The sequence below is a fragment of the Musca autumnalis genome, unplaced genomic scaffold (assembly GCF_047663935.1).
Source record: "Musca autumnalis isolate F117 unplaced genomic scaffold, ASM4766393v1 scaffold_4, whole genome shotgun sequence".
Lineage (NCBI taxonomy): Eukaryota > Metazoa > Arthropoda > Insecta > Diptera > Muscidae > Musca > Musca autumnalis.
The window spans coordinates 174,492,022-174,509,111 of NW_027411977.1; the positions used below are offsets into that span (position 1 = coordinate 174,492,022).

Consider the following 17,090-nt stretch of genomic DNA (forward strand, 5'->3'; position numbering starts at 1 on the left):
GATTATAAAGCAACCTTCGACAGCATCTTACGTTCAAAGGTATTCCAAGCCATGTCTGAATTTGGCAAAGCTCATTCGGGTTTATAGAATGACATTAACTGATAATCGGTCCTCAGTTAAAGTAGGAAAGAACCTCTCCGAAGAGCTTAGTACCAAAAGAGGTTTCAGACAAGGAGACAGCCTCTCATGTGACTTATTCAAAAAGGTTATACGAGATTCTAAGGTCAAAAGAAGTGGCACAATGCTTATGCCGATGACATTGACATCATGGGTCGATCGGTAAAGGAAGTAACTGATACCTTTGCAAAAGTCGAAAGGGAATCTGCTAAAGTGGGTCTGGCGGTAAACGGTAAACCAAGTTGATAGTATCGACGCGCAATGCGTCCATACACAGAAAAAAACTGTAACCATTTGATAAAAAAAATTCAAAAATTTGATTAATTTTTAATTGATTTTTTTCCGATATATGTAAGTAATGTTCATATTGGCAATCGTGAATAAAAATTTGTTGTTTTCATTAGAAATTATTTTGATAAAGCAATTCTCATATTAACTAAGAATTTTGTTGAATTTTATTTTTTTTTTTTTTTCAATCTATAAAATAGTTAAAAACTGGTTTACCGATTTTTATTTAACAAAAAATGGTCACATATACAATAATGTTTGTTAAATATCAAAGTAAATATCGATAAAAATATGTTCATATTTACAATTATTTTGTTGATTTTTTTAAATACAAACCCAAAAGCCACAAAAAGATAGATGCATACACACATTTATCAATGGTGGTTGGTTCTTTTATTGAAGTGTATAAATGCCAAACACAAAAAACACAAAAGCAACGCTAGGTATATACACAATTATGAATCATACAAGAAATAACAAATGAAAGAAAAATGGAATGGAACAAATTATAACAAAATAATAATTTAGCGTCACACTTCAATTTAAGTGGAAGAAAACAAATAAAACCCTTTTAAATATGAAATACAGGAATCTCGTTGAACACTTCTCGTTAGTTGTGAAATAAAACAAATTCTCCTGTTAAATTAAACATCATCAGCGGAAAATCGGCATCTGGAATAAAATATAATAAATAGGTACATCATATTTCAAATATATAAAACTAGCAAAGTGCCCGCTACTTCGTATGCGGAAAGGATATATAAAACAAATAAACAATATATAACATGGAAATGGCGAACCCTGAAAATTTTATTGTACTTATACCAATTTTAATCAATAATTATTGCTATTTTAGTACTGTTCGTACCGCTTTAGTTCGATTTTCAAAAAATAAGCCGTATCTCACCCTTACATGTCAACAGCGAGACCAACATTGCACACCAATACTCACACTAAATCCAAAAAAGTACAGAGTCCAGCACTGTCCCTACACCAAACAACACATTGAGTACCATTAAGTACTCTTCGTACCCATAAGTACGATTTTCTACAACTACCTCAATCCTTCACTTCGCCAGTAACCTTAATTCCAAAAAACAGGATTCCAGCGCTGTCGGTGCACTCAAATTCAAATTGTACCATTGGGTATATTTCGTGCCCATAAGTACGAATTTCAAAAACTATCCCAATCCTACACTCCAACCGTAGTCTTACCAAATTCCAGGACTGTACCAAATTTAGTACCATTAAGTACTTTTCGTACCCATAAGTACGAATTTCCAAAACTACCTCAATCCTACACTTCAACAATAATCTCAATTCCAAATTTCAGGATTCCAGATTCCAAATCCAAATTATACCAAATTTAGTGATTTTCGTATCCATAAGTACGAATTTCCAAAATTACCGCAGTCCTACACTTCAACATTAATCTCAATTACGAATTTAAGGTTTCACGCTCTATTCGTTCACCCAAATCCTAACTGTACCAAATTTAGTATTTTACTTACCCTTATGTAAGAATTTGCAAAACTAACTCCATCCTACACCCTAACAGCAAGCTTAATTCTAAATTTCATTATTTCAGCTCTGTTCGTTCACTCAAATCCAAATTTGGTACTTTTTGTACCCATAAGTACGAATTTTCAAAACTACTTCCATTGTACACTCCAAATGTAGTCTACGAAGTACGAATTTCTAAATTATCTCAATCCCATACTCTAACATCAATGTTAATTCGAAATTTCACCCTAAATCCAAATTGTACCAAATTTAGTACCACTTAGAACTTTTCGTAACCTTAAGTACGAATTTCCAAAACAACTTCCATTCTACAATCCAACAGTAGCCAATCTTATATTCCAGCAGCAATTTTTATTGCAAATTTCAGAAATTCAGATCTATCCGATGATCCAAAACTTAATTGCACCAAATTTATTACTTTTCGTAACCCAGAAGTACGAATTTCCAAATTATCTCCATCCCATACTACAACATCAACCTTAATTAAAAATTTTAGGATTCCAGCTCTATCCGTTCAACCTAAATCCAAATTGTACAAAATTTAGTACTTGTCGTATCCAAAAGTACGAATTTTGAAAACTACTTTCATTCTATTCTCCTAACAGTAGCCTTAATTCAAAATTTCAGGATTCCAGCTCTATCCGTTCGCCTAAATCATGATTGCACCAAATTTTGTATCATTTAGTACATTTCGTACCCATAAGTACGAATTTTCAAAAATAATTCCATTCTACTCTCCAACAGTATCCTTAATTTCAAATTTCAGGATTCCAGCTCTGTCCGTTCGCCCAAATAGTAATTGTAACAAATTTAGTATCATTTAGTACCCATAAGTACGAATTGTCAAAACTACTTACATTTTACCCTCCAACTGCAACCTTAAATCAAAAATGTCAGGATTCCAGCCGCTCAATCCAAATTGTACAAAATTTTGTACCATTTAGTACTTGTCGTACCCATAAGTACGAATTGTCAAAACTGCTTCCATTCTACTCTCTAACAGCAGCCTTAATTCAAATTTCAGGATTTCAGCTCTATTTGTTCGCCCAAATCGTAATTGTACCAAATTTAGTACCATTTAGTACTTTTCGTACCCATAAGTACGAATTTTCAAAATTACTTCCATTCTACTCTCTAACATCAGCCTTAATTCAAATTTCAGGATTCCAGCTCTATCCGTTCAACCTAAATCCAAATTGTACCAAATTTAGTACCATTTAGTACTTGTCGTACCCATAGATACGAATTTTCTAAACTACTTCCATTCTACTCTCTAACAGCAGAATTAATTCAAAAATTCAGGATTCCAGGTCTATCCGTTCTACTTAAATGCAAATTATACCAAATTTAGTACCATTTAGTACTTTTCGTACCCATAGGTACGAATTTGTAAAACTGCATCCATTTTACTCTCCAACAGTAGCCTTAGTTCAAAATTTCAGGATTCCAGCTCTATCCATTCGCCCAAATCACAATTGTACCAAATTTAGTACCATTTAGTACTTTTCGTACCCATAAGTACGAATTTTCAAAACTGCTTCCATTCACTCGTCAACAGTAACCTTAGTTCGAAATTTCAGGATTCCAGCTCTATACGTTCGCCCAAATCATAATTGTATCAAATTTAGTACCATTTAATACTTTTCGTACCCATAAGTACGAATTTTCAAAACTACTTCCATTCTACCCTCCAACTGTAGCCTCAATTCAAAATTTCAGGATTCCAGCTCTATCCGTTCAACCTGAATCCAAATTGTACCAAATTTAGTACCGTTTAGTACTTGTCGTACCCATAAGTACGAATTTTCAAAACTACTTCCATTCTACTCTCTAACAGCAGCCTTAATTCAAAATTTCAGGATTCCAGGTAATCCGTTCAACCTAAATCCAAATTGTACCAAATTTAGTACCATTTTGTACTTTTTGTACCCATAGGTAAGAATTTGTAAAACTACATCCATTTTACTCTCCAACAGTAGCCTTAGTTTAAAATTTCAAGATTCCAGCTCTATCCGTTCGCCCAAATCATAATTGTACCAAATTTAGTACCATTTAGTACTCTTCGTACCCATAAGTACGAATTTTCAAAACTGCTTCCATTCATTCTTCAACAGTAACCTTAGTTCGAAATTTCCGGATTCCACTTCTACACGTTCGCCCAAATCATAATTGTACCAAATTTAGTACCATTTAGTACTTTTCGTACCCATAAGTACGAATTTTCAAAACTATGTCCATTCCACTCTCCAACAGTAGCCTTAATTCAAAATTTCAGGATTGCAGCTCTATCCGTTTGCCCAAATCATAATTGTACCAAATTTAGTACCATTTAGTACTTTTCGTACACATGTGTGCACTTTCCCTAAACCACCTCCTTATGTCAACCGTACCTTTTAACCTTGATTCTCACACCAAATTTCAACCTTTATCCGTTCACAAAATACGAATTGGCACCAAATTTAGTACACTTTAGTACTTTTCGTACACTAATAGTTCGAATTTCTAAAAACCCTTTAGCACATCTTTCCTACACTCCATCAGTGACCTTCATTCCAAATTTCAGAATTCTAGCTCTTCGCGTTTGGCTAATACTAATGGTACCATATTTAGTACCTTTTGGTACTTTTCGTACCGTTCTAGTACGAATTTCCAAAAACCAAGCCTTATCTGTCACCTTCGGACCAAGAGTGACCCTCACCCAAAATTTCATGATTCTAGCTTCAGCCGTTTCGTCTGGGCGTTGATGAATCAATCAGTCAATCAGTCAGTCAGTCAGTCAGTGAATCAGTCACTCTACTCTTTTATTAATATAGATAGTATAACCGTGCGATTGCTTCTTCGTCCAATAAAATATTCACATTCTCCTTTTTTAGATTTTTCGATTGATTTGGTTCCAATCATAAAATTTATAAGCACCATTATTTACACATAAACACTGTTTTATTTTCACACTTTTCGATCTGATCACAGCAAACGTCTTAAATAAACTGCCACCAAACTGTTGGTAAAAAATAAATGCTTTTTGCGAACAAAACATTTTTTCCTTTCCCTCTTCTTTTGTTAGGTTTATAAAAACAACAAACCAAAGTTTTAGTATACATACAAGCATTCGCCGTGGCAACAAGTAGATCATAGAAAATAAACTAAACGCTACACACACATGCCCTTCATGCCGCAAAAATGTCATACCCATGCTTTGAAATAAACATAGCAACGACACACACAAACACAGCACATTGTTGTAGCGGAAAATCTCTCTGTAGTCCAGAAATAATTCTAGGCCGAACTAGTACCAAATCGTCACAAAGTAATGTAAAGGGAACCAATTGTCACATTTTTATCCCCAAGTAAACGACTTTTTATCTCAAGTAAACGACTAGGCGTCAGTTGCGACCATTTACTCTTATATTAAGTCCACCACTTTTTTGAACAACAACAGAAGAGAGGAATGAGAAACATACTGGTATATAACTGTAAACTTGGAACTAGTACAATACTGTATACAGGTAATGCTTAAAAAGTCAAATGGTTGCCTCCTATGACATCCCCATGTTAAAGTTTACAGTTGATTGCACTGTGAGGGGTCTAAAGTGGAACTAGTTACTGTAACCCTAAGAATCGACGAGTTACTGATGCCGAACTAGTTCATCCTGCAAGCGGGAAGTTATTTTTTCTCGCTCTCAAGAGCGACAAACGATGAAAACCATTCTAACAACAAAAATTACAATGAATTATTCGTTTGAACTCGTTTATCGTTCGCTTTTTAGTAACATTTTCATGTTCGATAAATATTTTCCCAGTATGTTTAAAATATTTTATCGACATTCAACAAAAATATGGTGATGAAGCTTTTAATCAAAATTTTCGGGTATTTTTTTCTGTGTAGAGATCGGACCAACTGTTGACGTTGGTTCCTATAATTTTGAGGTGGTAAAAGAATTCGTATACATCGGCACCTCCGTAAACACAACAAACAACATCAGTTGTGAAATAAAGAGAATACTTATATTGCACAACGGATGCTACTTTGGCTTTAACAAGCAGCTTAAGAACTAAGCCACATCTCGTCAAACAAAAACAACTCTTTACAAAACATAGATACTACCTGTGCTTTGACGGTGAATATCGACGTCGTATGAACCACGAGCTCTATCTTCTATACAATGACATCCGTATAGATAAACGTATAGAGATGCAACTATTGCGTTGGCTAGTCCATATCATAAGAACGGCGATGATATCATAAGATTGGATTGCTCCAAACTTTTCATATCGTGATATCGAATATGGTACTTATCGGTCCGCTCCTTTCGGCAAAGTTCAAAAATACTCGTAAACATGGTATTCGCGATATCTTATAAGTGGAGCAACCCATTTGGTTCAAACTTTGAATCTCGCAATATTTTTCCAAACTAGGTTTAAGTTCGAAAACGTTTTTAATTAATTAAATTAAACAAACTAAAATGACTGTATACATAAAAGTTATCAAACTCAGCTTACTACTGCCGCACCGATATTTTTAAATGGTTTTATTTAGCTCACCCCGTTTGTTTTATTTATTCTTGGGTCAAATTTAGTAATTCAAATTTCACCCTCTTCCTGTCAACCGATTAATCTGAAATTTTGTATACACTTTGGATTTTGGTGACAATACAATTATGTTTATTCAAGATGGCCGCCGCTACAAAATGGCGGATAATTTATGTTTTATTAATCCCATAAATATGGGTATCAAATGAAAGGGCTCAACAAACAGAATACAATATACTATAAAAAATTTAAATCCAAGATGGCGGCCGCTACAAAATGGCGGATAACGTAGGTTTTATCAATCCCATCAATATGAGTATCAAATGAAAGTGCTCAACCAGTAGAATACAATGTACTATATAAAATTAAAATCCAAGATGGCGGCCTCTACAAAATGGCGGATAACTTAGGTTTTATCAATCCCATCAACATGGGTATCAAGTGAAAGGTCGCAACAAGTAGAACACAATTTACTATGCAAAATTGAAATCTAAGATGGCCGCCGCTACCAAATGGCTGATAACAATTTTTTTATCAATCCCACCAATAATAAAAGGGCTTGACAAGAAGAATACAGTGCACTATACAGTACATCTTATACACCCGAAAGCCATACAGTTTCCAGCTAAGTACAAATACAGGACGACTGAAAGAAGAATGTTGCCTTTAATACAATACATAAAATGCAGGGAAGCACTGTGGATCACGCAGTCGTATACTTAGGTGCGAAACTTTTTGAAGAAGGTCAAGCCTACGTGGCTCTTAGTAGAGTAAGATCTTTGCAGGGACTACGTATAGAGGAGTTGGACTGCAATAAACTAACGGGCAAGAAACCTTGCAATAATGGAGCACTAAATGAATTAAACAGAATGCGAAATAAAAACTAAAAACTAGAAAATAAAAATAGGTAAAACAACTTTTTAAGTTAAACGGTTTTATGTTAAACATACATTGCAATGTTTAAGATAAATGTACTAAAAACCAAAAAATAATAAAATAGATACAGTCGTGGGAATTATAAACATATGCAGAGACTAGACTAAAATAAAACCCTGGGGCACGTCAATTGTCTACAAATTATCGACTTAATGTGCGATAGAAGAATCGTTTAATTCGTCGTTAGGCAGTTGGCCCGCAGACGGTGAGGAAATTACTTACTATTTTCTTGCTCATGGAAATTCCAATAGTTATACACTCCATGTAAATAAAAGAGATGTTTCAACTAGTTTATCGTTGGACATTCACACTGCTGGCTGGCTAGGAATCGTTTTACTGCTCGTAGTTTGTCTTTAATCGACAAAGTACTACTCGCTCACCACTATGAAACGCTAAAACTCGCTTATAATCGAGCTTGTTTGCACATTCTATCCCTACTTATCATACGTCCATCGCAGTCGGTTGAACAACTGCCTTATTATAGTGTAACATTACAAAACGAACATTTTGATCAACGATTGTAGACAATTGACGTGCCCCACGGTTTTATTTTAGTCTAGTCTATGCATATGTTTATAATTCCCACGACTGTATCTATTTTATTATTTTTTGGTTTTTAGTACATTTATCTTAAACATTGCAATGTATGTTTAACATAAAACCGTTTAACTTAAAAAGTTTTTTTTTATCTATTTTTATTTATATTCATTATTTTGCATGGTAAATTGTATTCTACTTGTTGAGACCTTTCATTTAATACCCATGTTGATGGGATTGATAAAACCTAAGTTATCCGCCATTTTGTAGAGGCCGCCATCTTGGATTTTAATTTTATATAGTACATTGTATTCTACTGGTTGAGCACTTTCATTTGATACCCATATTGATGGGATTGATAAAACCTACGTTATCCGCCATTTTGTAGCGGCCGCCATCTTGGATTTCAATTTTTTATAGTATATTGTATTCTGCTTGTTGAGCCCTTTCATTTGATACCCATATTGATGGGATTGATAAAACCTACGTTATCCGCCATTTTGTAGCGGCCGCCATCTTGGATTTCAATTTTTTATAGTATATTGTATTCTGCTTGTTGAGCCCTTTCATTTGATACCCATATTGATGGGATTGATAAAATCTACGTTATCCGCCATTTTGTAGCGGCCGCCATCTTGGATTTCAATTTTTTATAGTATATTGTATTCTGCTTGTTGAGCCCTTTCATTTGATACCCATATTGATGGGATTGATAAAACCTACGTTATCGGCCGTTTTGTAGCGGCGGCCATATTGAATTTATAATGATAATGAATAAACATAATTGTATTGTCACCAAAATCCAAAGTGTATACAAAATTTCAGATTAATCGGTTGACAGGAAGAGGGTGAAATTTGAATTACTAAATTTGACCCAAGAATAAATAATAACACAAACGGGGTGAGCTAAATAAAACCATTTAAAAAACGGTCAAAATCGGGTTTTAAAACTTAGTAATACCAATGCAGAAGACTTTCAGTAATGTGTTCTAGGTGGCAGAAACACTGCCAAACATGTCCAATTTAGTAAACGTCTATATGAAGTGAGTTTAAGAAAAATAAAATATTTATTTCTGACTTTTTGTGTTTTTAAGTCGCTACACAATATGTTTAAGCTATATCATTTATTAAATAAATTCCAATCGCAATTGCCAATCTATTCCATTTTATATATATTTAAATTTGGTTTATTTTTTCCACGGTTTCAAACGCATTGAAATATGCCATATAATTTATTTTTGTTTTAGTTTTTCTTCGAAATTCGCACTTTGACTGCAATTTAAACCCGAATAATGGCGATATTTTGAAAAATATCATTCATATTAATAAAATTTTACATGTTCTTTTTTCAATGCATACTAAAAATTTGTTATTATTAAAAGTTGCAAAATCGGCTTTTCCCTCAAAAAACTGGGCAAATTACCTATAGTGCAGTATAGGCAAACTTATGAAAATTCATAACTACTGTTTTCTGGAAAACAAGTAACCAAGTATCAGTTTGGTTTGTCGACAGAGATATACCCTCAACCTGTGTGAGTTGAGACTTGTATATATAGACACTTATAATATGGGCTAAAATTTGTTTCCTAAATATTTTATAGTCAGGGAGCTCCACTATTTCGTGTCCTTTTGTTTGTTAGTAGACCTAATTTTGGAGGTCATTCCTTTTGATAGATTTCGTGTCAATATTTAGAGCTTTTGGGCCATTATCCCAGCAAAGAAAATCCTTACTAAATAATGGGTTTTTATAGTACGTTTTGGTAGTCGTCACTACTTACAAAACCCCCTCCTAACTCATTAGTTTAACAAGAACATGTCGCACTGAATTACTAGTTATTCTATGGTCACTGGAAGTTGAAAAATAAGCTATAAAAATATTTTCTACATTTCGTAGAACAGTTGAGGTGGAATTTGTTTTCAATTTCAACACACTCCATATTTTTATTTTATTTCGCTCTTTGCTGGATTTGAAAACACGAACTTCTGCTTTGTAGCCGAACACACTACACATTATGCCACGCGTACGAACATTAATGATTGTTTAAATGCTTACGTGTGCTTACATGTGCACCATCAATTGTTCTTTGTGTTCTTAACAAAAAGTACCCGGCCTACGGTGAGCGTTGAAGACACAACCCTACGATTTGTAGTCGCACTCAAAACTTAGTACGAGGGCGGTTCGGAAACTTCTTAGCCTATCAATGAAAGAGAATAGTTAGTTTTTCAAAAATATATTTATTTTTCAATATAATCTCCTGAAACTTCAATACACTTAGTCCAACGCTTTTCTAGCAATTCTATCCCTTGATTAAAAAAGTTTTCCTCAAGGTCTTCAAAATAGTGGTTTACAACTGTAATTGCATCTTCATTTGAGGTAAAACGATTGCCAGCAAGGATTTTTTTTAGATTTGGGAACAAGTAAAAGTCACTGGGAGCTAAATCAGGAGAATAAGGTGGGTGGTCAAGCAACTCGTACTTTAATTCATTGATTTTAGCCATTGTTAAAACACTCTTGTGCGCTGGTGGGGTGTCTTGATGAAAAATTATTTTTTCGTGTTGTAAGCCAGGACGTTTTTCTCGAATTTGTACATTTAATTGATCCAAAAGCTTGCAATAGTACTCTGAATTTATTGTTTTACCCTTTTGCAGGTAGTCAATCAATAAAATACCTTTGAAGTCCCAAAAACACGTTGCCATAACCTTACCAGCCGATTGAATTGTTTTTGCCTTCTTTGGGGCACTTCCTCCAGCTTCAGTCCATTGTTTGAATTGTTCTTTTGTCTCTGGAGTATAGTGGTGGGTCCATGTCTCATCAACAGTTATGAAATGACGCTTAAAATCCATTTTATTTCGCTTAAAACGATCCAAACAAGCTTGAGAAATGTTCAATCTTATGCGTTTTTGATCGACTGTTAACATATGCAGCACCCATCTTGCAGAAAGCTTTTTCATCTGTAGTTCTTCATGCAAAATTAAATAGACTCGATCATTTGAGATGCCCATGATATTAGCAATTTCACGCACTTTTATTCGTCGATCATTTAAACCATATCATGCACTTTGGCTACAATTTCTGTTGTTGTTGCTGATTTTGGACGTCCACTACGTGGTTCATCTTCAATGCTTGTACCACCACGTTTAAATTCAGCAAACCCAATTTTTTGAGAAATGTTCATTCTTATGCGTTTTCGATCGACTGTTAACAAATGCGGCACCCATCTTGCTGAAAGCTTTTTCATCTGTAGTTCTTCATGCAAAATTAAATAGACTCGATCATTTGAGATGCCCATGATATTAGCAATTTCACGCACTTTTATTCGTCGATCATTTAATACCATATCATGTACTTTGGCTACAATTTCTGTTGTTGTTGCTGTTTTTGGACGTCCACTACGTGGTTCATCTTCAATGCTTGTACGACCACGTTTAAATTCAGCAACCCAATTTTTTACTGTTGCATATGAAGGAGCACTTTCACCTAACACATTCACCATATCATTATGAATTTCTTGTCCCGATAAACCTTTTTTATGTAAATATTTAATGACAGCACGCATTTCCAATTTTTCCATTGCAAAAAAATTGCGGATGCGTCTTTTTTGAACACCTGTTTCTATATGAAGGAGTTGCCAAAATTTAACATGTGTTCATAACAGAGATTGAAATTTCCAAAACACTTAACTTTTTTCTGTTTCTACCGCGCTTTTTGTGCTAGGCTAAGAAGTTTCCGAACTGCCCTCGTAAGTAGTAATATACGTAGTTTTTTTGTTTACATCACTTTGTAATGGGTTACATAATGACTGACGGATCCGAATTTTTCCTGGGTATGTTAGGAAACATGGACTTACCGACGAAAAATTGAATGTAGATGTAAACAAGACCGCAAGAAATTCCATTGGTCAAAATTCCCAATGGATCCTCGAACAGCCCTTGAACTGCACTTGTGTTGAACTTTTGTGAAGGAGGTAGCCGAAGATGCTGTCCTATATAAACACTCTTGGAACTTGGATATGTGTATGTCTGGAAGTAATTTTAGGATATTCAAGTTTCGGTGAAATCGGATATTTGAAATTTTGTGTGGGAGGTAACTGAAGGAGTTCACCGATTTAATCCGTATCCGAACCTAATCTATGTCTCGAAGAAATCTATTTGTTATTGTGAGCATCATTTTAGCGAAACATGTTAAAGTCTTTTGGGGAAGTGCCCGAAGGAGTGGACCGATATGACACAAAGTTTGGACAAAGTATTGCGAAATCCAAAATTTGACCAAATCGGTGGACCTTTCGAGTGTAATAATGAGCTCGAGCCAGACAGACGGACGAGCTGGGCTAAATCGGTTCCAAATTCTTTGAAGCGAATTTCATTAAAACATATGAAAAGTGTAAGACCATTATGTCGATGAAGTACATTTTTATTGGTAGCCTAAAGGCTGAGGGTACAATATACAATACAAATTACAGCAGATTTAAATACCATATAACCAATGTTTTGAGCATAAATTTCGTTTACGGTTGTTTTCAGCTACAACTTTGTAGATATTAGCACTTTATGGCGCACAACAATAAATTTTTCTCCATTATTTTCTACTACTATTTATCAACATATTTAAAAAAATGGATACAGAATTTTTATTAAGACAGTAAAACAATTTTATTTATTTATTTATTTATTTATTTTATTTATTTAATGTAAATATAGCACAATGAGAATAATAATATTCTTATGAATTAGTGCTAGTGGTACAGAGGACATTTCTTGGGGTACAATGTTTGGGAGCAAATTATATTAATAACAAACATTATAATTGAATAATAAAATTAAAAGTAATAATGAAGAATTAAGTTTGAACAACATTTCTACTGAGATATTTTTGTAAATAATGTTTAAATTGCAGGTTGTTGCTTATATTTTGAATGCAGGGTGGAAGACAATTCCAAAGACGGATAGTTGGTACGAAAAATTGTTTCTCAGATTTTGAGTTTTTAAATTTTAATTGAATAATTTTCCTACCTCTCTCGGACTGAGCAAATTGTATGCGTTTTATTAGGTATGAGGGTTCCTTCTTTGTTAGAACATTGTGCAAAAATATTAGGCTCCTATATTTCAGGTAGTTGTCGAACGACATATTGAATATTTTATACGCAAATTCTGAAATCCGATCGCTACGTTTTTTATTAAATACATATCTTACAATATTGTTGAACGTGACTTTCAGCTTGCATTGGTCGGCATAGTTGCAACTATAAAAAACTTCGCATCCGTACAAGAGTGTGGGTATGAGGTATGACTTTGCAAGTAACATCCTAATTTGAATGGGAGTGGTGGTATGGACTGTCCAAAGATTCCGTAGCATTCCATAAACTTTTCCGGTTGCCATACTGATGTGATTCGACCACGATAGTTTTTCATTGAAAACCACACCAAGATTAGAGGCGGAAGTTACATACTCAATTACAGAGCCATTAATTTTTAATGCATCAGTATCAGTTGGAGATTTGTTTCTCGCGATGTAAATACATTTTGATTTAGAGGGATTTATTTGTAATTTATTGTTTTCAGCCCAGGTTGACATATGTTTTAAATCATCATTAATTTTATTTAATGTTGTTTTCATATCCCTCGAGTTAGATCCTAAGTACAATTGTACATCATCAGCATAAATATGCAATTGACAGTGTTTCAACGCGTCTGGTAAATCATTAATGTAAATACAGAACAATAACGGGCCCAAAACAGATCCCTGGGGCACGCCATTTCTTACGGGTAACTCCAGAGAATATTTATTGTTAAAAGAAACAGTTTGTGATCGATTTGTTAAATACGAGTTTATCAGGCGACAAGCAGATGCGGAGAAGCTGAATAGTTTTTCGAGTTTTTGTAGGAGAATCGAATGATTTACGGTGTCGAATGCCTTGCTGTGGTCCAAAAGTATAAGAAGTGAATCTTGCTTACTGTCCATGTTAAATCTGAGGTCTTCTGCGACGTTTATAAGAGCGGTGACGCAGCTTCTGTTTTTCCTGAATCCGGATTGATGTTCGGTTAACAAGTTATTTTTTGAAACGTACTCATTTATTTGTTTATAGATCAATTTTTCCATAACTTTGGATATTAGGGACAAAATTGATATGGGACGGAAGTCATTGTTTGATTTTGGCAGTGGAATAATTTTGGCTTTTTTCCACGAATCGGGGAACACAGACTTAAGAAGAACAGTATTAAATATGTGTGTTATGTAAGGCAGTAAAGATGGCAAGATTATTCTTAAAAGCTTTGGATGTATACTGTCCATTCCCTCAGCATTAGATGAAATCTCTTTGAAACTTGAAAAGACTTCATCTTGTTGAATACATCTGAATGTAAATTCATTTTCAATTTGTACGGTGTTTAAGTTTGAATAGTAATGATCATAGTTGCAGACTGAGTTATCACCAACAAATTTTAAGTTTAACTGGTCAATATCAACGTCAACATTTGAATGAGACTTTGTCTTGTTTCCAATGCCAATTTCACGTATTTTTGTCCATTTAGCTTTGCTGCCTATTGCTGTGGAAAATTTATTTTTGTAATAAGTAGATTTTGCTTTTTGAATAATACTTGCGACTTCTCGTCTAAGAACTTTAAATTGTTCGTGAAGTTCTGACGTTTTGTATCTTTTCCATCTTTTGTAGCTGGCATCTCGTTCGGAAATGAGCTGTTTGATGTGGTTATTAAACCAGGGTTTCTCCTTATATTTGGGTGAAATGCTTTTTATGGGTACACATTCATTTAGAATGATATTACATTGTTCTTGAAGAAATTGTACTTGGTCATTCACATTTGTCATCGCATAGATCTCATTCCAATTAGTGTTTAATAAGTGATGGTTTAAAAGGTTGTAATTAATTTTGCTAAAATCATGATACGAAATTATTTCTTTAATGGTGGGAACATCGATATCATAAACCATATAAAGAAGATCATGTTTTGAAAACACTGGAGCTAATAGTTGATCATACAAACGTATTTTTTCCAGTTGATTTGAGAAAATAATATCGATGAGACTGTTCGAATAGGTATGGAAGTGAGTAGCAGATGTTGTGTTAATAGGGTATAAGCCCAGCATTCCAAACTCGTCTGATAGCGTTTTTTCGACTAGGATATTACTGTTGAAATCACCGCATATAATTATATCATTGTACGATATTGAGATATTTTGTAAATTTGACAGCAAATCTGTAATATCAGAATGTTTATTGGGTCTGTAGACGCAACCAGCAAGACACTTTTGGCACTTTTTAAGAATCAGCTCCAAGAATATGTATTCAATTGGGCTAACATTATTAGATGTTAGTATAACCCTACATTTAATGCCATTTTTCACGTATATACAAACGCCACCAGCGAAAGATGTTCTATCAGCACGAAACAGCGAATATCCGGGGATATTATAGATTCCGTCATGTACTTGGCAGTGAAACCACGTTTCAGAAACGCAAATAATGTCAATATCTGAAGAAACGAATATTTGCTGAAATTCGTCAAGTTTGTTGTTTAGACTTTGAGCGTTGATGTGCACAAACTTTAATCCATTCCTTTGCTTGGATAGAATTCTTAAGAGGGTAAATAACTCGTCTTTGGAATTATATCTAGTATCAAATATCATTGATGACTGTAATATATGCAACAAATACCTGCATTCTCGAAATTTGGGTTGAATTTAAAATTTTGGTTTTATATAAAAAATTATAATTATGTGAAGGTATCTTAAATATCAATAATTTGCAAATATTGTAATAAACTAATTTTGTTAATTGATGATTTACGTTTTTTGTATAAAATTTTATGTAATAATGAAGCAAGGTATAGTAAGAGATAAATTCAGAGTATAACGGCCAGATTGGCAACTTAAATTTATGAATATATAATTGGCAATGCAGTGATATCACTGTTGGCAACACTGGGATAAGACAGCAATGAGAATGAAAGTCAGTTGACAGCTTCATCGTTGTAAGTGTGGTGATGAGAGGAGCGAAATAAACTATTAAGCTTCTCTATTGACTCAATGTTGATGGGGGTATCAGCATCAAAGCATTTCACATAGACGAGCCCGCGTAATGTGAAAGCAGCTGTTATTTGTTTTTTCTTTTTTAGCGTTACTGCGGATTTGAGAATTTTATAATTTGTGTTGGTGAGATCCTCATTAATAAAGAAGGGAACATCGGTGTCAAAGCCAACAAGACGTAGGGGAAGTTGAATTTTGTTTTGTCTTTTAAAAATATTTGCAGCTTTGAGTAAGTTATTTCTCTCTTGTGCAGAGAATAACTTTACCAAAATTACGCCGTCGTTTGTTGTTGTTTTTCCAATGTGGGTTTTATTTTATTTTAAGCGATAGATCGATTTAATATTAGGAGGAATAATATTTAGTGAAGAACACAAATTTTGTAGTATGTTGTGTAAATTTTCATTCTCTAATTGGTGTTTGAGATATACTCCATGGAAAACCTTGATATTCATACATTTTGTCCAATAGACATGCCATTCCATGCGCTTCTAATCCGCACAACACTGAACTCTGAATTTTTTGAATACAGGGCCTAATTACTACATTCAATTTGATCCAATATTTGCTCGTGAATGAAAAAATCGAACTATGAAACCAAATGTGTTTATTTTAAAGCAAAAACTTAAAAACAAAATTATTAATGAAAAATGTAATTATTTGTTGAAATCGTTGAATAATACTTTGGGTAATAATTTCGGAATGAAGTTGTGCTAGCAAAACGTACGAAATGATTTATTTTTGTAAAACTTGTTGATATTGTTGTAACAGATGCTAATGCATATACCATAGTAAATGTATAGTTGGTGGCGCGAATAGGTTTTCATAGTTCGATTTTTTCGCTAGGTTGGCACGGATTAACGTTAGCCGATCGCCATAAAATTTCATATATAAGGTTTTTGGATCAAATGGAAAAAAATTTTGGGGTTGGAGTTCAAAAAAAAAAAAAAGAAATGTTGTTTTTTTGGGTCACTCTAGTCTAGAACTATGTATGTATGTAAATGAGGTACATACCAAAATTTGAACCTATATAGATCATTTTCGGTGTGGAGGTTATCTGCCTATTGAGAATCCGAAGTACCAATTTAAGCCACTTCAGTAGAAAAATCCTTTGAAGGAC

General features: G+C 33.9%; 1 protein-coding gene across 7 annotated transcripts in view; it reads left to right on the forward strand.

The window, feature by feature from the left end:
- Window positions 1–17,090, forward strand: part of sff (BRSK family serine/threonine-protein kinase sugar-free frosting) — a 141,973-nt gene that overhangs the window by 73,368 nt on the left and 51,515 nt on the right. The window contains exon 1 of one of the 7 annotated variants that reach the window (XM_073983495.1): window positions 10,701–10,728. The exons of the other annotated variants lie outside the window; for them this stretch is intronic. The gene's annotated coding sequence lies outside the window, so the exon portion shown is untranslated. Of the gene's footprint in view, window positions 1–10,700; window positions 10,729–17,090 lie in introns of those variants that run through there. 7 annotated transcript variants of the gene reach the window in all.